Here is a 21,487-nt window from a genome sequence, read left to right as displayed (position 1 = left end):
TGCTCTCTTGTAAAGAAGAGCATTGATTTGTTGAATAGTTGTATGGATTTGTAACATTTTGAGGTCTTGTGATACCATCACATTCTGAAACCCTGTAATTACACAAAATGCAGACGCTTTGTCAGAACCCTCTTTTTTGGTCGCAGTAAACACGTGCTTAATGTTGTCAAGTAAACAAAAACACTGCTTAGGTTCAGGCAATAAAACCACTATAGTTAGGTTTAGAAAAAAAACAACATGGTTGACCTTCAACAGAGAAAACATCTCTCAGTGGAAAACTGCAACTATGGAAAGTACACCAGAACTACAAGCAAATACTACAACTCCAATATCGCTAAAGAATCAGTGTTCAGCAGACCCGGAGAAAAGCAACAACTCAGAAGACGAGGTGAGATTTTCTAAGCAGGAAACACTTTTAGGCTATTTCTTTTTAGCACTACACTTACTTAGGACAGCTTGTTTTTCTTTAATTTCTTTACCTTTTGTCTAAAGCTTCAACAAATATAATTACTATGAATAATTTTCAAGAGAAGGGTATCCTGATATTCTGACTGAATGGTCACTTCTGTTCCCCATATTATCTACAGTATAGGCTATTAAATATATTAAAGAGATGTGGAAAGATGATTGAGTTATATTATACATTTTGTTTTTCATTTCCAAAATTGTCTGTAAATTACACAAATTTGTCGTATTGAGACATCTGAACTGTAGTGTTTTGAATTTTACAACATGATTGCAGTAATATGTTTACTGCGAGTAATAGACACAATAGGCTTTTGGTGCCGCTGTAGTTTAGTTTACCTGACATTAGTTTTGTGAAACTATGCAGTTGACTGTTGAGGATATTTCTATTTGCTATTAAGTGACTGTATTTTGGTGAAATACAGACACAACTTCCCTTAAATACCATCATTCAATAGTAAATTGAGAATTTGACTGTTTTGGCTGAAGCAATGAATGAAGGGAATTTAATTTTGCTGGTAGTGATTCAGGGCTGCTTTAAAACAGATGCAAATGGCTACACTTCATTCACTTGTCTATTGCATGTATATCTGTGTCCTTCAGTGTGATCTGGTCAGTATCCTTAACGGTCTGCGACGAGGAATACAAGGAGCTGGCTGCAGAAAATGCTGCACTGAGGGTACAGACAGTCAACAAGGAGGAAGATAGAAGAAGCAGCTGAATGACATGGACTCTATAGTGTCAACTCTGTTTACGGTCAGAAATGACATGGGTAAGGCTTTAGAGTCTGCAAGAGCCAGTCAAAAACAGTTTGACACTCAGCGCAAGGAGATGGAGAGAAAAATGAAAGAAAATCAGATGGAAGTCCGCTCCTTGAAGGAAAGTCAACTTTCCTTTGACAAAACTGTGATACAGTTAAATGAAGAGATGGAAAGCTGGTGGACTGTTAAACAGAAGGCAGTAGTTGCCGAGCTGGAAACTCTGCAGCAGGACTGTGAGAAGAAGGCGAGCCAGATCATCCAGGAAAAGGATGATGTGATCACCAGTGTCAGAAAGGAAATGATGGCACTGGAAGAGCGAAATCTGGCCAAGCTGAGAGCAATAGAGACAGAGATCTGCCAGATTGAGACAGTGAAGAAGAGGAGACCTTTAAGGAAACTCAGGAGCTGCAGAAACAGAGCAGAGAGGTGGATGAGAAGTGGCTCAACAAGGAAGAGGTGAGCAAGATGGAGGAGATGCAGCTCCTGATCCAGCAAAATGTTGAACTTCAGGTACACCACATCAGCTGATCATTCTGATTTGAATTATAACTTCCACCATCCATCCATTACTTACTTTGATTTCTTTCTTGTTTTCATTGTTCTACAACATTGAATCACTGTGAATGTTTTAAACTGATCAACAGAGAAGATCTGATCTTCTTCCAACACCATGTCATCCCTAAAAGAATCCACATGAAAGTCCAAACATTAACCTCACAGTAGAAGTATCCATAAAAGTAGTATTCTTATCACAAGTTCTTTAGAAAACATTTTGTTGTTTGCACATTAGAAACCACCAGTAACTCTCTGCTAATGACAAAAATCCTAAAACTGGAACATCTGGACTCCACCCTGCTTCACCACTAGAGAGCACTGCAATCCTGCTGTTGCCTCTGTTGGATGGTGAACTTTGTTCTCATATACAGTTGATAACATCAGAGTTATGTCACATTAGCACCATAACACTACTGTCTTTTTCACAGTTACCTAACTTCCTAATACTGCTTGCATAAAGTGGGGGAAAGTAACATACATACATTTACTGTGCTTGAGTACAAGTTTTAGGTAATATTAATAATAATGCATTTTTATTTATATGCGCCTTTCAAAGCACTCAAGGACACCTTCACAGTTAATAACAAGCAGCAATGTATCAAGACATCATAAAATCAAGCAAAACAGTAATATATAATAATAAGTTAATAAAATCCTCATCAGTGCAAAACTCAATGTGGTCATAGCCCGACCCTTACCAAAAAGAGGTTTATTCAAGTGTGCTATTAGTACACATCTTTTAAACTTAAAACAAGAGAGTATGCTTTAAGTTTACTTTTTATCTACTTATCAAAGATATGCTTAATAAAATTATACTTAAGTATACTGGACTTCTAGTGACAAGTATCCAGAAAAGTCTAAGTATATTTGGCTTATGCTTTCTTTTTGATAGAGTAGCCTATTAGAGGGTGTGAGAGTTTGTAAACGCATGTTTTGATATAAATTTACATTACATTTTCAAGAATTTTCTACGTTTTTGCATTCTCTGTTCACCATGGAGGATGTGAGGATTTCTTCTTTTTATTTTTTAATCTCATCACAAAATATCAAGTCAAATAGCAAAAGTCCATTTATGTAATGCATAAATAATTGGCTAAGTACTATAAGTTAAAGAAAACTTACAAGTATACTAGCAGTAAAAACTAATAAACTACTTGTTTACTGAGAGTATACTTTAAAGTGTACTTTCATGAACTAAAAAAGTGGGCTACAAGTATAAAACTAGTAAAGTATATTGGAGGCAAATATTGTATTTTTGCTCAAGTTACTAATTACTTTCGAGATTCAAATTATTAAAACAAAATATAATTTAAAAAATGATGTATTATTATACATTAAGCTATCCAGCAGCATATAAGTAGTTAAAATTGTCTCCAGTGACTAGCTGCAACATTAAAGGACCAGTGTGTAACAATTAGGGGGATCTATTGGCAGTAATGGAATATAATATTCATAACTATGTTTTCTTTAGTGTATAGTCACCTGAAAATAAGAATCGTTGTCTTTTCGTTACCTTACAATGAGGCGTTTATATCTACATAGGGAGCAGGTCCTCTCTTCACAGAGCTGGCCGCCATGTTTCTACAGCAGGGGTGGACTGGTCTTGTGAATTTTCCCGGTGGGCCAATCTTCTTTTCTTTTTTTTTTACAACCCCGGCATAGGCCAGCTTGGCCCTTGCAGCCGCAGACAGCACAGAGCACAACGCTGCCTGTCAGAGTGGGCCAATCTAATACTTTCAGTAATTCAGTGAAGTTGCAGTTTACATTTACTTGGTATTCTCAAAAACTAACGCTGTCTTCTGCTCCACTAGCTAACTGGTTCGCTCACACACATTCAGCCTCACTCTCTCTCTCCTGCTTCAAAACTCACTTCCAACGTACACACTCTGCTCCAAATGACCTACGCTACTCTTACAACAACTGGCTCTAGATAGGGCCATTCGCATTTTCAAGTCGGCCACCGTAGCTCTCCTACACGCTTGGCACACAGGGAGAAGTTGTAATCTGCAACCTCACCACTTGATACCGCTAGATGTTACACACTGTACCTTTAAGTATATTTTGATGCTAATTCCCACATACTTTTATTGAAGTACAAGTTTGAATGCATGACTTTTTCTCGTAACCGTATTTCTACATTGTGCTATTGCTATTTACACTTAAAGATTTAGACTTAAAAAGGACTAAATTAAAAGATCTGAGGACTTCTTCCATCACTGATTGTACAGTATTGCCATTTCAAATGAATTTGATCCAATTTGAATGCAAAGGTTTTATACAGTAACTCATGTAGTTTCTTTGGAAATACCTTTTTTTTGCAGGGTGGAGTAAAGGATACAGCACAGATCTTGTTATCAACGAATAATATCCTTCAGTGTTATTCAATCTTAAATTCACTGAGAAGCTATAGCACTCGATCAACCTTGTGGGTGCATTTGTATTTGCAGTTGTTCTGTCTGACTAAATGTGCTGCTGCAGTCTCGACCAGGTCTCCCTTGTAAATGAGATCCCTAATCCCAGTTGGACTAACCTGGATAAATAAAGCCTTAAAACACCCACAAAGCATGTAATGTACAAATGGGTGTGCGTGTAGCAGAGAGCACCGCTGGGCCAAGAACACAACACTTGATTTTGAACACTGTGTTCTCTGTTTTCCAATAAACCATGACTGCAACACAGTTTAACAGTAATGCAACAATATTGTATGAGTCAACAAGGAGGTGCAGACAGAGAAAGATATGGGATAGGAGCAAGAGACGGAGGAGGAAATGGACAGAGCATGTGAAAGCAGGGTCTGTGTGTGTGTGTGTGTGTGTGTGTGTGTGTGTGTGTGTGATTGCGTTCTGTTCCCTGGAGTCCACCCTGGAGATCGCTTGGGAAAAAGACCTCTAGGTCTGCCTGAGGTCTGACTTGCAGCCAAGAAAAGCAAGACTAAAATAGAGAGAGAGAGAGAGAGAGAGAGAGAAAGAGAGAAGGAAGATGGAGAGGGCGTGAGAGGAAGGAGGAGCCAAAGAGATGGAGAAAGAGTGTGGACAAAGAGCTTTGTATCTGAGGAGAAAATGTATGGAAAATAAAAACATTCACATGGTGTCACACACACACACACACACACACACACACACACACACACACACACACACACACACACACACACACACACACACACACACACACACACACACACACACACACACACACACACACACACACACACACACACACACACACACACACACACACACACACACACACACACACACACACACACACACACACAGCTGATTGGAACCATATGCTGACAGACAGAGAATATGGGAAACTGAATTGTTTGATTTGTTTTCCCTCTTTGTTGCGTTGGGATGGAGAGTGGGCGAGATGGCGGGGGTGGAAGGCGTCCGTGACCGTAGATGACGATCAGCCATGGGAAATTCCAGCGAGTAGATGTGTCCATTGCGCTGCATAGACAGGTCCTGCTCCATTAACGGCGTGCACAAGGGGGGGGGGGGACTTCCAGTGTGTGAACTGGGAACTTGAGTCAATAAAGTCATGAAGCCTACTGCAACGTATTCTGATGTATGATTTCTTACAAAAAAGTTATTCCTCTTTTTTCGTTTGTTTTCCTACCAATGTCCAGCAACACGTGTCAATTTCCGCCCGCTACATGCATACAGTCTTTTCAAAATAAACTTCCGTCTTCACAGGAAACAACTTCCTTAGGTTTAGGCAACAAAATGTCTTGGTTAGGTTTAGGCAATAAATCGTCTTAGTTTTAGGAAAAGATCGTGGTTTGGCTAAAAATAACTCCGGAAGTGGCGTAAATTAAGTATGGAAGTTACGTCACAAATAAATCAATGTCGACTTCTGGTTTCACACGGTATATCCACCTCCAATGTTGTATCCAATTCTCTTTATACATCTTTATACATACATGAATCACAGTGATTCCACCTTATAATGCAATTAAAAAGAGTTAAGTGTTGGGGGAAGGCATCTAGTAATCAATTTTTCTATTTTTCTTTCCATTTTGGAGTCTCGGGGAAGCATTTTAACTGCTGAGACAGGCTGAAGACAAGCACCTGTGCATGACAGCAAACATGCATTACAGTAAGAGCCAAAGAATGTGTGGTTGTTTCAGAGATAAAGGAAGGGTGTTTTTGGCCATTTACACTTGTTCCTAATAACTGAAAAATGAAAAATAAATGGAGGAAGCAAGTGAGTGGGAGACAGAGAGAGAGAAAGGAGGGAGGAAGCGAGGTTGATTTGCTGCAGATGCTCCAGTCTACTGGGAAAATGACATAAGGTTGACTCTTTATGGAAATGGGTGTGTTTTTTATTGGTGTGTGGGTTAGTGAAAAAGACTGTGTTGCATTTCCTTTTTTTTTTTAAACAAAGTTTGACCAGCTGACGGGGCCAGCAGTAGCTTAATGGCTACAGAAGTGAGTCTGAATAACAAAGAAGATACAGGGATGGGAGAACAGATGAAGGTACTCTACCTTTACCAGTAACTGAGAAGTCCTTGAGCAAGGCAGTCGAGTCTCTTCATCCTCATTCTTGTTTTTTTCTTGTAGAACGCAGCCCTGGAAGAAAAGAGGGCACCAATTTGAATTCATTCAAGTAAAATCAACTTTTATTTTCAGTTTTTTTTTTTTTTTTTAATTTTAATTGGTTTAAACATGTTGACTTATACATAGCAGGAAAGTATTTTATTTTGACTGCATACATCACAGCTTCTATATAGCACTTTACTATCATGAAATTCAAGCTGCGACTGGACCCTCTGGACCTGCAATAAATGATGTTTTGGCCACTCGGGATGCAGAAACAAGCTGTAAACTTGACACTTGACAGGTGAGGAGCGCACGGCAGCTGCGTCGCCCACAAAATCATTGTTTTCCTGTGGTACGGCTATGGTTTCTATAGCGACGCGTCTCACTGTGATCGGGTCCCAAGCGTTAAAAGTATTTTGTGATATTTCGTATAAGGAAACGCAAACTATCTCAAATAATTAAGAAGGCAGGAAGGGTAAAAAAGAGCAAAACCTTTTTGCAGATGGTCTCAATCACTTATTTCAGCTGGACAACAGCCGTGTGAATGTTGAGAGTCATGACCACATCTCTCTCTCCTTTGCTATGTTCTGTATTCTCCCGTGGGAATTGTGGTGCTGTATCCTGTGTGTCTGATGACGTGTCCTCTTTTCACACGGAAACTATGACTGTAACACACACAGAGACTTGTTTTTATCACTTAGGAGGACATTGCATTACAATCAGACGTACCCTGACCTCAAGGAAAAACCAAGTCTTAACCTTGAAACTAGCGATTGAGACCATAAACTCATGTTTACAATGTTTACTGAGGTAATAAATCAAGTGAGAAGTAGGGTCATTTTCTCAACGACTTCTATACAATCAGACTTCTTTTTGCAAACAGAGGAGTCGCCCCCTGCTGGATATAGAAATAATGCAAGTTTACGGCACTTCAGCATTGGCTTCACTTCTCATACCCGGAGGTAGCCCACTGGGACCAGCCCCCAGAATGGGAAGCGAGTCCCCACAATGTTATTAATACAAGTCAGACACACATAATCTGCACACATACACGTGTTCACTTGGACAAGACAGTTTTGTAAAGCAAAAAGAGTAAGTTTATAGCTTGCACCCATCCATTTCTCCTGCCACTGGTCTTAAAACATGGCCAACAGCATTCATTTACAAAATGCCTATTCCATGATCTAATGTGCCGTATTTTAATCAATATTTTCCTCAGCAAGTCACTCTTAAAAACAACCAGAGAGCCAATCCAAGAGCTGTAACAACTTGGCATTGCATATTTCAACACTACAACAGTGTCTCTGTTTCTCCAGCGAGTTGGAATCATAACTCTGACTCTCATTATGTCTCCTCTGCTTTAACACTACGCCTCAGGCCCTCAGTTGTTATTTTAAATCTCTGCTAATTGTCGAACTTTGGCTCGGTTCCTTTCCTTCACCTTATGAAATCCAGTTCATGCAATTAATGTGTAATGTGTGTGTGTGTGTGTGTGTGTGTGTGTGGTGAGTTTTACTGGCTGGCGATATCAATGTATTCAGGGCATGCTTGTGTAAACAGAGTGAAGTCACATGCAGGGATCGTTTCCACTTTCCTTTACATGAATAATATTATTGTAAACTATCTGTGACCTAACCTTTTCTGCTATAACTTTCTCGCTGAATAAAAACACATGTGGCCAGTTTGGGGAAGGCTGGCCGCTGCTCGAGCGCTGGGTTACTGATTGATGACATCACGGCTCCCCGGTGTGAAAGTGGCAGATTGGAGTAACTCTAGGTGCTCGTAAAGTTCAAGTTTGTGCTGTATTTTAGCTTCTAGTCATGAAAACAACGCCAAGTTGTTTCCCCATAGGAGTTTAGTTTTTCATAACTAATAATTACAGGTTTCAGGCATTACGTATTTATCTTCCACTGGTGATTGTTTTTGCCAAGTCACTCTTTAATTTGGACACTTGTCAGTGCTCAAGTGAACATATGAGGGTGTTGTGGGTTTGGACGGTGAATGAGTATGTGAATGGATGTGTGACTGTTGCGCAAAAAGGATGTCAAAAAGCACATGGGTATGTGGGGAAATGAGGGAAGAGTGCATGGGTGTGTGCGGAGTGATGTTGGTCGTGGGTGAGGGCCTGATTTCAAGGTCGGACAGGAAATGCCTGTGCAGATGGAACAGTAATGTGGAGAACGGCATACAGGAAACAGCCTACTCTGCAGCTGTGTGTGTGTATTTATATGTGTGCTTGTGATTAGCAGCAGCAGTTTGCTATTATATATTATATATTATATATTCAGAATATATTCAAATGTCCGGATGAGGAGGCAGCAGGAAGAGTTCAGTGATTTATTGTAGAAATTAACTTACAATCCAAATGAAGCAGTAGGTTTGGCAGGTAAACGACAGGTTTATCCAAAGAACAGGTGAGGAACCAAGTTTTGCCTGTTATGTCTATTTGCACTAAATAAAAAAAAAAGCATTTGGCTCTTAAGTACAGCCTTGCAGAGCCAAAAACAGCTCTGCGTTAAAACAGCTCTGCATTAAAACAGCGCAGAGGGCTGCATTGGTGTTGGCACGTTGTTTAAGGTACCTGTGTAATGATTTGTAAAACTCACATACAGGAATTTACAAATGTGGAATCATGCTGGCCACTATTTTATCTTGTCACGACGATTGCAAGGTAAACGGTAGAAATACGCACTTTACCGTACAAAGTAATTTACCAGAAATGTGCTCTTGCATGTATTTGATTAGCCAATGCAGCGCCTTGCCAGAGGACGTCACATTGTGTTGCAGCAAAAGTTGAGCATGGTTGAACTTTTTTGCCGGAGCTGATCAAGCTATCATTCAACCTTGCTCTGCTTTGCACAATTGCTTTCTGTACATCTTTTCCTATAGGGTCATACAAGTTGCATTTAGCTTGTTACTTTTTTATGCACCAGCTCATCCATGTCACTTTATTCCCAGCTCCTTCAGACATGAATATTTTCACAGCCCGATCGCACCAAAAGGCACATCAATGGCACGATAATTTGCAAAGGCGTGAAACACATGACTTTCAACTAGGAGTTTTTTGTTACATTAGTGACGTGTTTTTTAGTGACATTTGTGACATGTTTTCCGTATTTATGTTACGTTGTTTCCGTACGTATTGAACGAAATATGAACGAAATGGGTTTTATTTGTACAAAAAAAGCAAAATGACGGTGGGGGCGGTGGCCAAGCACTGTAATCAGTCTTTGCCCAAACACTGTGTAACACCGTTAACACCGACTACTGCAGACGTTACCGTAGTTTTGTTGTGTGGCCTACAAATGACACGCTAAAAGCCTGAAATGCATCCTCAAGACAACTGGAATGTCCTGTTCCCATGAGATTGGGTTGACTTTCAACAACTCATAGCTACATACATCCCAGAGCACATACTGTAAGTTTATGTCCTCATATTGTCACCAGCTCCTCTTGCTGCTGCTGCACTGGAACATAATTTTGCCTCTTATTGCATACATCTAATATGTTTATGTTTAGTTTGCTGTCATACTGTATATCCTGCCTGTACTTTATGAGGTCAGCACCAGTTCACTACATCATGCATCCATGTATGTTTGTAAAAAAAAAAATAAATGATTTCACAGAATATCAAATGTCACAACATGGATTCAAATTCTGGCACATGTTGACCCTGGAGGTGTCTCTCTTACTTCTGTTTCCTGTCTGTCTATGTGTGTAATAGACCCAATTCACACCCGGGTCACTCATGCAGGAAACCATACATCTACCAGTGGGACAAAGGGGAATCCCGCCCCCCCCCCCCCTCTACCCAGTTAAAGATATTCACGGAGAGAAGCAATGTTTAGAGGGAAAACACATGTGTGGTTGACAGATCTTCATATAAACTGACTAGTAAGCATTATGTAAACATCTAGTTTGTACGTCTCTGGTCCCATCAACACTGTCAAATTTTTACTTGTTTGGATGTCTATACTGTCGACTGTGATAATATCGTCAAAAAAAACAAACGCATTTATCTGTAACACAGGCACCATGTGAAATGTTCTTTTAATGAAAAGTAGTGCCTGTTTAAAACATGCCTGTTCATGCCGAACTAAATGCTTGGCCTGTGAACACACCCATGTCGCGGCGAATCACGGTCAGAAAAATTGGTGAAATACACTTATTAGCAGAGGTAATTTCCAAATAGATGCTTGCTTTGACCACTGCGGTTATAAAGTAGAGCATGGGTTTAATGGAGGTATTTTGATGGCGGTGACGTTATTACAGTAGTGTTATACGTTAGTATCAAGTAATAATAATAATAATACATTTTATTTAGTGGCGCCTTTCTGGACACCCAAGGACACCTTACAAGGATCAAGTCTGACAACGGGGAAATAGAGTCGTACTCACAGGGGAAAACACACCCGTGGCTTATTCACGGTCACACGGTGAAATATACTCTGGTTCGATTCTGCGTCTCCGTTCGTGTTGACTCCAGGGAAGTGAAATGTCCCGTTGTGAACTGCAATGACCCGTGGTCTGCCCGCTATGGACGACATGATGGATCGCCTACAGTGCCTCGAAAGCCCCTCCCCCGCTGCTGAACAGAGCACTGTGTGCTTGTTTATTCAAAGTTTATCATTATCGAACGTGTCGCATGTCCAAGTTGCACCAAATTTAACAAAGCACTCCCCTGGGTCCCCAGCAATACACCCGCCAAGTGTGAAGTCGATCAGATTAACGTTTCTCGAGCTATGCGAAGGACATAGGGAAAGACGGACAGAGATTCCTTCCTTTATTCTTAGATGGAGATATTCAGACCGGGGCTGTCGAAGTTAACGCGATAATAATGCGTTAATGCAAATTCGTTTTAAGGGCACTAATTTATTTAATACATTAACGTATTCAATCTTTCGGAGGTTGTAGCAGGCTCAGTTTTAAAGATAGAGTGATACTGGCATCATATGAAACTAGAAAACCTAAAGAATCTATTGGTACCAGACATGTCATACTAGCTTGTCAGGGAGGAGGTTAAATAACGCTCCAAGGTTAAAAGGGTCCCTTGACCTCTGACCAGATCAGACAAAAAATGTGCGATAAAAAATGTGCACTTAATTTGCGATTTATCACGATTAACTATGGACAATCATGCGATTAATCCTGATCAAATATTATATATAAAACATTACTAACATCACTTTTTCGTCTGTAAATGAACCAAATTATAAGACAAAAGATCATTGCTTGTTCTAAAACAATTATATTTAAAAAATGACAGACTTTTTGGATCATAATTTAACTTTAATTTCATGGTTTGAGGGGTGAATTTAAGGACACACACGCACACACACAGACAGACACACAAACCTTCCTTCACTCGGTCACTGCTTTGATTGACAGACAGACAGGTAAACCACAGGGCATTCCAAGGCTGCTCAGGTGTGTGTCTATGTGTGTGTGCGTGTGTGTTGTAGCCTCATCACTATTCATCAGGCTGCGCTGTATTTGCGTCTCATCTGCATACTGGTCCAACAGGGAACAGATTAGCATTAGAGAGAGAGAGAAAGATGGAGGGAAGTAGAATCACTTTAATTTTTAACAAGATGATATGAAGGAGACACAAAGACCCAAGTACTGCTGGTGCTGCTGCTGACACAGCCAGGAGAGAGGGAGAAAAGAGAGGGCCGGGTGTGATGTGTGTGTGTGTGTGTGTGTGTGCGTTTGGATGGGGGGTAGTGGGGTGGGGGTGAGACAGCTACACCGAGAGGTATCAATCATAAGAGTGAATGAGCATTGTGGAAATGGAAATAAACAGTGGGCTTGTGTTTCCCAAATGAAAATAACATTAAAGACTATCCTGTGTTAATGTTGCATATTGATCTCTCTGCCTCGCTCATTCACCGTGTGTGTTTGTAGGAACTCAGCTGAACCCACACATCAATTGTGCATAAATAAATAAGTGGGATAAACAATGTACCACAGTCACAATGGAGTCAATATCTCATTAGCGGCAAAACACTGCAACACATCAGCTTTCTTCACCACATGAGTTTCATCTCTGGTGTGAGTAAGAAACTAACTGTAGATGTCTAAAATGTTTATGTTTCTATACTACTAAACTTAAATTTTGAAGAGAAATGTAATTGCTGCCTGGAAATGCTGTTTCAGTGTGGGAGCTATATTATTGTTCTGCGCAGTGGTTGTATGAAATGCTCACATTTGTGATTTCAGTTACCAAAGTAAAAACATTCTGTCTGCAATCTTTCTCTAACCTTAACCAAGGGGGGCTGTGAGTGCCAAAATACAACAAGAAAAAAGTTGAATCGTGCTTTGTTCGCTACGAGATATTGTGGGAAAACTAGGGCTGTCAATCGATTAAAATATTTAATCGCAATTGATCGCATGATTGTCCATATTTTATCTCACATGGGAGTGGGCAAATATGCTTGCTTTATGCAAATGTATGTATATATTTATTATTGGAAATCTAACAACACAAAACAATGACAAATATTGCCCAGAAAGGTACTACATTTAGCATAAAAAAATATGCTCAAATCATAACATGGCAAACTGCAGCCCAACAGGCAACAACAGCTGTCAGTGTGTCAGTGTGCTGACTTGACTATGACTTGCCCCAAACTGCATGTGATTATCATAAAGTGGGCATGTCTGTAAAGGGGAGACTCGTGGGTACCCATAGAAACCATTTTCATTCACATATCTTGAGGTCAGAGGTCAAGGGACCCCTTTGAAAATGACTCTGCCAGTTTTTTCACGCCAAAATGTAGCATACGTTTGGAGCGTTATTTAGCCTCTTTCGCAACAGACATGTTTGTTACCAATAGATTCCTCCCCCTTTTGTAGTTTCATGTCATGCCAGTATCATCACTCTTGCTTTAAAACTGAGCCCGCTACGACCTCTGAAAGGTCAAATAACGGTTTAATTAACAATCGCAAGTTGCGTGGCGTTAAAATGAATCTGCATAAACACGTTATTATCGCGTTAACTTTGACAGCCCTAATGAAAACAAATAAATAAAACGCAGACATGTTCAGTATGAACATTTTGCAATTATGTTCATCTAAAACACTTCCTTATGTTGAAAAACATCATCCTATAATGCATAATGTATTTGCTGTTGCAAATTAATAGTAGGCCTGTATGAATAATGTCTAGGAGACAGGGTTACATTTGAAGTTGCTGCACCTGCTGTGGCTAATTTACATTGCAGTTGCACAGGTAGATATTTTTGTTCGCTTTTACAATTCTTTAAAATTCAGATGTCTTGCAGAAATGTTCTACTAGATACAGCTGCAACAATGGTACATTTTTTGATTGTGAAAAGTACTGTATATGTTTTTGAATTCACATTATATGAACACAACATGTCAATTATATAGTCGACAATTAATATTTTTTAGTGCAAGAAACAAAAAACTCAGATTACTAACATATTTCCAAGTTTTTACATTCTTTTACATTTCCTTTTGGCATGCAAGCACTTTGTGTACAAACTATGGCAGGACATATACCTTTGCTTGCCCTGTAGCAGCCGTGAATAGAAGCGCATCAGGAATTGATTTTCTGTCTAAATGTTGCTGCAAGCACCGAATCACTTGGAAGAACTACAGTGCCGTGGCAGAAAGTAAGTTAGCACTACTCACGTATAGTTTTGAGGTAATTGTACTTTACTCGAGTATTGAAATTTTACTTTTACTGCATTACTCCATCCATACTCCACTGCATTTATTTGACAGCTATAGTTTATATATCCTTTATTTAACCAGGTAAAAATACACATTGAGATTAAAATCTTTTTTCAAAGAGCGACCTGTTACCTGATAGTTACTTTGCACATTAAGATTTTACACATAAAACATATTCAGTTTATAAAATATAAAGAATTGTATATTATAGATAATATAAAGTTGTTAAATTACGTTTTTGAAACAACGCCTACAATTTATATATGATACATATAACACTCTGAACATTGCGCCTGAGTACTTTTACTTTTGATACTGTATTTTTTGCTGCTTTTAAGTATTTTATACTGCAGTATTGCTACTATTACGCATGTAAAAGGTCTCAATATGTATAGAAAATAAAAATATAGAAAAAAAAAACATAGAATAAAGAGAAACATTGAAAAATATTTTTATCCAAGATCTCTGGATTTAATTTGTTTCCCATGATGATCTGAGATCATTTTTGCTGTCTGTCAACACCTGGACTCAACATAGAGACAGATGCCCACGCTAAAAAGACAAATAAAAACCCAGTTTCCTCAACTTCTGTGAACTTGCAGGATAAACGTCATGCATTCTTCAACTCAGTAAAACTTTTGTGACTGAGCTGTCACACTATCACAGTTCTCCTGCACCAGGTAACCCTCTTGGGTTTGTGTGATGTGCATGTCTCCATCATGAGAACATCAGGCCCATGGTGTGTTCACATCAGTGCCCTGAATATAATTAATATCCTTCTCTATGTTTCTCCTCTGATTTGTATTTTCGACTCGCACCCTCCCTCCAGCCTTCACTGCCACACCATCCCCGCCTCTCCCTTGTGGTCCTCGCACACCTTGATCTGTTACTCCCTCACTGCTATACCTTTATGCCACGTTCAAACCTTTTATCTCTATAATGTGTCCCTCTTTTTCTCTCTCTTCATATCATTTAACTCACTCGGTTGCTTGTGGCGCTTTTATCTTTTTGCTCTCAGCTACACTCTTACCATACTAAAGTGAATAGTTTACTAAATTAAGCTGGTTTGTGGTGAAATAAAGTAAAGTTCTGCTCAGGTCTTGGACTGTAGCGTGTGCAGGTTTACTGTCTGTCTGAGACAAAAAGTCTAAATGTGAGCTGTCAAAGCAACTTAACAAAAGCCTTTTTGTTTAAGTGTTGTGATGGCAAACTGTTGTCTTTACCGTACGAAAAACAGTAGTGTGGCACCGTTTCTACAAATGCTTACAATCTGATTTGTCTGTCCGTAAACGTACAATCCAACATGTGAAGGCCATAGTTTATGATTTACATCATTTTCAGACTCAACCCCTTCATAACCGTCATGCTCATATATGTAGAAGCAGCTGGATTTATTATGTTTCGCTACTTTACTTGTCACCGGTCTGCAGTTTTGGAGACAGTTTCGCAACAGTCCGTGTCAAAAAGTCCCATTATTTTGTGTTTAGCAAAAACATTTGTGTAACAGAAGAATTATATTTATTTATAATAACAATGTATAAATTGACAATGTGAAAACTATGTGAAAGGAGTCGCTCGTAGTGATGAACCTACAGAGAAATATAACCTGAATCTGCAGCTCCCCTCGGCTTTAAGAAGCTTTATAACAAGCTCATTACTTAGCTGTCCGGATCGCAACGTTATGGTTCACTCTCACGGCTCTCATAAAGCTGAAAAAGCTCTAAAATCCCAGCATTCACTAGCTGCTCAGCTCCAAACAGCAGACAGACACAGCTGGCGACTAGCTGGTGAACATAGTGGAGCATTTAGCAGCTAAAGAGACAGATATTTCCCTCAGGAGATGGTGGAGACCAAAAATGGAGATAAAAGAGAGAGAATACTGGATTCACCAGGTGGACAGAAACACTACTCTAAATGAATGATAATGTTGCTCTGTAACTGCTGCAACTGTTTGCTACAAGTTCGTCATATCAACTTCAAATGTGACGATATGTCATTGTTGTGTTCACACCGTGTTTCTGCTGCCCCCAAGTGGCCAAAAAAATCTGTTAATGTAGGTTTAAGTTTTATTCTTTTAGAAACACAATTCATTGAATAGCTTGATGTTGACTCAAAGTCTCCACAGGTCAGAATTGCATTGTATTCATACATAATATTTTCTCTGGTTTCCTCATATCCCTCTATCCTCTCACACTCTTGTTGCCAGTATAGGAAGCGATGTGTTTGACTACAGTTCAGTTTCGGACGAGTTCATCTTTGATGTAGAGATGCATTGACAGCTTTTCACCCACCGCTTCTTCATTACACTCTCAATCTTTTATCCACCTTTCACATATATCAGTCCATCCTCCCTTTGGGGCCCTTGATGATGATCGGGCCCCACTGTTCCCCAATCGACCTCCCTTCCCTCCCCATCCCTCTATCCCTCTGGGCCTCTTGGCTGCGATGATGCCCCACTGTAGTGGCATTTCCTAAAGTGTCGAGGCTCCCTGAGGACTTGGACTGGATGGTGGTCCCTCAGGGGGCTGGCACTGGCATGTTCTCATCTCAACACACACACACACACACACACACACACACACTTTTACTCTGCTCTTCAGACAGCAGTGGTCTCAGTGGGGCTGCCCTGGAGCGTCGCTGCAGCATGCTGGGTACCTGAGAAGCCAATCATACCAGGGCAAGGCCAGAATGTTAAGTGGTGTATATGTGTGTGTTGCCTGAATGGGGTCAAAATGTTAAGTGGTATATTAATCAGTAGTAATTGTGTGTATGGTCCATTAAGGCAAGGGCTGGCTGACAGACGAGGGTGAGATACAGAGGGAAGAAATGGGCGGGATGGGTGTGTGTGTATATATATATGACCGTGTGTCGAAGCAACAGAGAAGTGAAACTGGTGGAAATAGCATTTTAACTGTACAATCCTTTCTACGGCGCTCCGTACTCTATATCTTTTTATAAATCCCCCGTTCTTGTTTGCTTTTTCAGGCGCCCCCCCATCATCAATCTCCCTCTCTTTTTTTTAGAAATTCATCCATCTGTGCCCGGAGCTGTTGCGAAGTTGCTCTCCTACTTTTAGAAGCAGGAGTTACCGAAACAACGGTCACCACCACTGGAAAAACAAGGCCGCTTTCTGCTATCTGTCTCACTCCTGCAGAGACACACACATCCCCCCCCACCCCACACACACACACACACACTACACACACACACACTACACCTTTCCCCCAGTGATCTCTGCTGGCTGATTTGGTATTCAAGTGCTGTTGCGGGCCCAGCAGGCCTAAAGCTCTCTTTGTATTGTTTTATTACCCAGGGGCTAGGCCTTGCCACACACACATGCACACACATATGCATGCACGCACACACACAACGCACACACGCATGCATGCACGCACACACACATACGCTATAAAACAGCCCAGATAGCATACAAGTGCAAAGCAGGATTAGCATATTAGCGTATTAGTATCCTGTCTGTCAATTGGCTCTGTCTGGTTTTCTTTCTCTCACATGCTGTCAGAATGGAGAGGAAGAGTTTCACAAGGAGGACGCAGAGGAGGAGAAATGGAGGGAGATAAGGAGGGAAGTGAGGAGGAGGAGGAGGAGGAGAAGTAGGTGGAGGGCTGTTCGCTCCTCTCCAATAGACAGATGGTAGTCTGACTCCTACTGAGTTGTCAACTGGCCAAGAGAGAAAGACGAAGAGAAAGGGACTGAGAGGAAGAGGGGGAGAGAGATGAACCTTTCCTCTACTTTTTCATCCTCCGCTTTCAACCTCTCACTCACTTTTGCTGCCAGCTTCAACTCTCCGTACCCATCCCTCTCCTTCTACCCTCTATATTTCTCTCAGCCGGCCATCAATCTCTCCATTCGCATCTCTGTTTTTGTCGCTCATCCGTCACAGGTTACTATTTTTCATCTGTACTTTGTCTCCTTCTTCACTATGTGTGCATCCATCTCTCCCTCTCTATGACTCTCTCTCTCTCTCTCTCTCTCTACTGCTGCAGGAGGAAGTTAGCTGGCCAAGTTTGGATACATGTAACACAGAAAGTTAGAGAGAGAAGCAAGAAAAAATGAGAAATTTGGGTTCGTACAGTACAACTCTGCTTTTAAAAGTGAGAAATGAACTTACAATCTTAAAGGAACCAATGAAACTACTGACAAAATTCACAATTTCAGTAGCGGAATTTGTTTATTAGTAGACACTGATTATGCAGGTTCCCAGTGATGGAAAATAACTAACTATATTTACTGTACTTAAGTACAATTTTGAGGAACTTTACTCGAGTATTTCCATTTTATGCTACTTTATATTGATCCACTACATTTATTTGACTGCTGTACTTTTAAGATTTACATTTTACATAAAAAAACAACAACATATAATACACTCATGAAATAAAATGCCTTAAATCTAGGGATGATACCAATAGTGATACCTTGTCTTTGGGTATCGGCCAATACCGAGTACCGATCCGATACCAGTGTTTAATCAATAAGCTGTATCTCTCACTGTGTGGAAGTGATTGGGATCATTCTTTTATGTGTAAGGCAATATCAGGCTTCACTTAAACATTGCTTTCCTAACTTTGTTAAACAAAATAAATACATAGATATAAATTTACTTAGTTATTTATTATTAAAATAATAAATCGTATGCCAGCATCTTAAAAAAAAAATAAAAAAGTGAAGTGTAAACCTTTTGAATGCAGCAACAAATTGGTCAAAACTTCAACAGGAATTCAAATTCCAGCCTATAATGTATACAGTATATAAACATAGAACCGAATTGAATAGATCTGCCCCATTGTCACTGATATCCGATCCAGCTATTTGAGTCGGTATCGGCCCCGATATCTGATCCAGTATCGGAATTGGTGCATCCCTACTTAAATTAGTAGCTCCCAACATATTTGGCTTGTGACCCCTTCAAAAAAAAGTTTGGGCCTCTTGTCACGTTTCAGATGTATATGAGTTGTTAGCTGTTCCAACAAAGAGACATACCACATTGAAACCTTTCAGATAGTTTCATTTAAATAACTATTCGAAGCATAAAGAGGTAAAGAGTTTAGTTTGTTTTTCTTCTTTTCTTCCGCATTAATCATCTCACGACACCTCAGATTTATTATTTTAGAAGAGGGCCCGACCTCTAGGTTGGAAACCACTGACCTAAAGTGTATATAAAGTAGTTAAAAGTAGCTCCACCTCAACCAACAGTAAAATGCTGCTTATGAATCGTTGCAGCAGTCTAATAATGTCAGATGTAATAACATATCAGTCATCGACTGAATGAGTACTTTTACTTTCGAAGCTTTTAAATTATTTTGCTGATAATACTTCTTTACTTTTATTCAAGTATGATTTTCAAATGCAGGTTTACTTGTAATGTAGTGTATTTTGACATGAATGTTTTGGTACTTTTACTGAAGTAAACTGAATACTTCTTCCACTACTGCAGGTGTCTTATCTCTTCTTGTCATACTGAATAATTCTCCCCCGACTAAGACATTAAACATAAAATTAGAAAATGTAACTGAGACTTGTGAAATACAGTATATGGTGCCATGATCCGTCTGACACAACAGGGGGCAGTATGGCTCTGTCCATCACCTCCTTCAGCATATCAAAATACTCTTATAAAGTAAAGTAAGACAGCATTTTAAATAGGATAAAATAGAATTTAAGGCAACTCTGTCTGATCTTTACAGCTGCAGAAAATCTAAATAAAGACAGATGGACTTGAAAAAGTGTAGGGATTAGTTTGGAAACATATGTAGAAACTTTACAGTTCATTTGGACAGGGTTAAAGAACGACACCGCTCTCAATGTTGCCTGTTTTCCATCTTTTTTTCTCATGTTGAAAAATGCAACACTGCAGTTTGGTAGCTGGTGCAAAGGCGAGGGGAAAGAAAGAGCAGTGGGCTTGTTATCAGAGACTCAAGTGGAGCTCCTAACGGCTCCTTTTTCACCCTTTTTCTTTCAGCTTCCTTCTGTATCAAGAAGGGCACAATTACTCCAGAATAACAAGGGGGGAAATTTGAGCCAACAAAAGCTCAATCCTACTTATGATTCAGTGTTTTTATTTCTTTTGCAACTCAGGAGTAAAAAATTGTTAAGAAATCTTAAAATCATAGTTTTGAGCCAGTTTTGTAACAAACGTGCACTACAGTGCGTTTGCGACGGTTTAAATCAAAAGATAATCATTTGTTTATATTAATGTGATTGGTTGAAGTGCTGGGTTTTACACACATGTTTGAGCTGATTTACTGTAAGCTCACCAGTGATGCAAGGCTGTAAGTCAAATGAAGATATTCGTTGATACATTTCAAGAAAATACCTCAAGAAAACTAAGCACTAATTAGTCCTGAAATGTTGATGGACATTTAACAAAAGCCGGATAATTTATGTTCTCAAAAACAATCCTTTGAGGAGGTAAACTCCTCTGACATATCAACAGTGGTGAATGCTGTATGATATTTACACTAAAACCCATCATATTAATGCTAGTGGTGTCTCGCTCCCTTGAGAAAATAAATCTGACAGTTTTTTATGCTAATATTACCCCATATGAAACATACATCCTTGCATCCGTCACATCGGTGTTTGTATTCATTAGCGCTTCCTGTTGGAGTTTCATCAGAACTAAAAAAGTCAGTTTGTTTTGTAGAAACACAAGAGGTTTTTGTAGCTCCCTGGCTGTGCATTCGCTGTTTGTGTTAAAATGATTTTGCGCATTTGTCAGCCCGGTATGGTACTGTAGCAGCGTGTGTGTGTGTGTGTGTGCGTGTCTCTGCATGTGTGAACAAATTTTTGTCTGTGTGATGTACTGATGAGAAACGCTAAAATGACAGCCGTGAGCTGTGTAATGACAGTGTGAAAAGTGTCACTTTTCAAACAAATTTGTTTGGAGTGTGTGTTTGTGTGCTTGCTTGCATGTGTGTGTGTGTGTGTGTGTGTTTTACACAAGTGTACATATGTGTGTATTGGTGTGTCATTTATTTGTCATCTTGTCAAAGTAAGACAGAGTATCTTTCATCCTTTTCTTCTCATCTCATCCCTGATAGAGAACGTAGCTGTGTTTGCAGACACACACACACACACGCACGCATACAGACAGACAAACAGACACACACACACACACACACACACACACACACACAGACGCTGGTTGTTTGTCTCAAATGAGCCCATAATTATACTGCTTGTTTATACTTTGTCTCCGAACAGAGTGCTACAAAGTGTTGAATCCTGTTTTGTTTTTGCAGAACAAAAATAGTTTGCTTTGTCTCTCTGTAATGATGCTCCACATCACTGTCACACATTACAGCATAACAGAGTGAATGTGTGTGTGTGTGTGTAACATGTGTTATTTAAACAGAGGTTTTCTCTGTATGTTTGTGTGCGTGTGTGTGTGTGTGTGTGTGTGTGTGTTTGTGTGTGTGTGTGTGTGTGTGTGTGTGTGCT

At 39.8% G+C, this 21,487-nt stretch overlaps 1 long non-coding RNA gene across 1 annotated transcript in view; it reads right to left on the bottom strand.

Annotated features, from left to right (window-relative positions):
- Positions 1-1,404: 1,404 nt before the first annotated feature.
- The window catches only part of LOC141753476 (uncharacterized), a 56,170-nt gene continuing 36,087 nt past the window's right edge, over positions 1,405-21,487 (bottom strand). The window contains exons 2-3 of the long non-coding RNA XR_012590462.1: positions 6,275-6,358; positions 1,405-1,580 (exon numbers count right to left, since the gene is read on the bottom strand). This is a non-coding gene — a long non-coding RNA (uncharacterized LOC141753476). The remainder of the gene's footprint in view (positions 1,581-6,274; positions 6,359-21,487) is intronic.

This window comes from Sebastes fasciatus, chromosome 16 (assembly GCF_043250625.1).
Source record: "Sebastes fasciatus isolate fSebFas1 chromosome 16, fSebFas1.pri, whole genome shotgun sequence".
Classification (NCBI taxonomy): domain Eukaryota; kingdom Metazoa; phylum Chordata; class Actinopteri; order Perciformes; family Sebastidae; genus Sebastes; species Sebastes fasciatus.
Note: the sequence above shows the minus strand (reverse complement) of the source record. Positions and strands in the feature narration are given on the sequence as shown.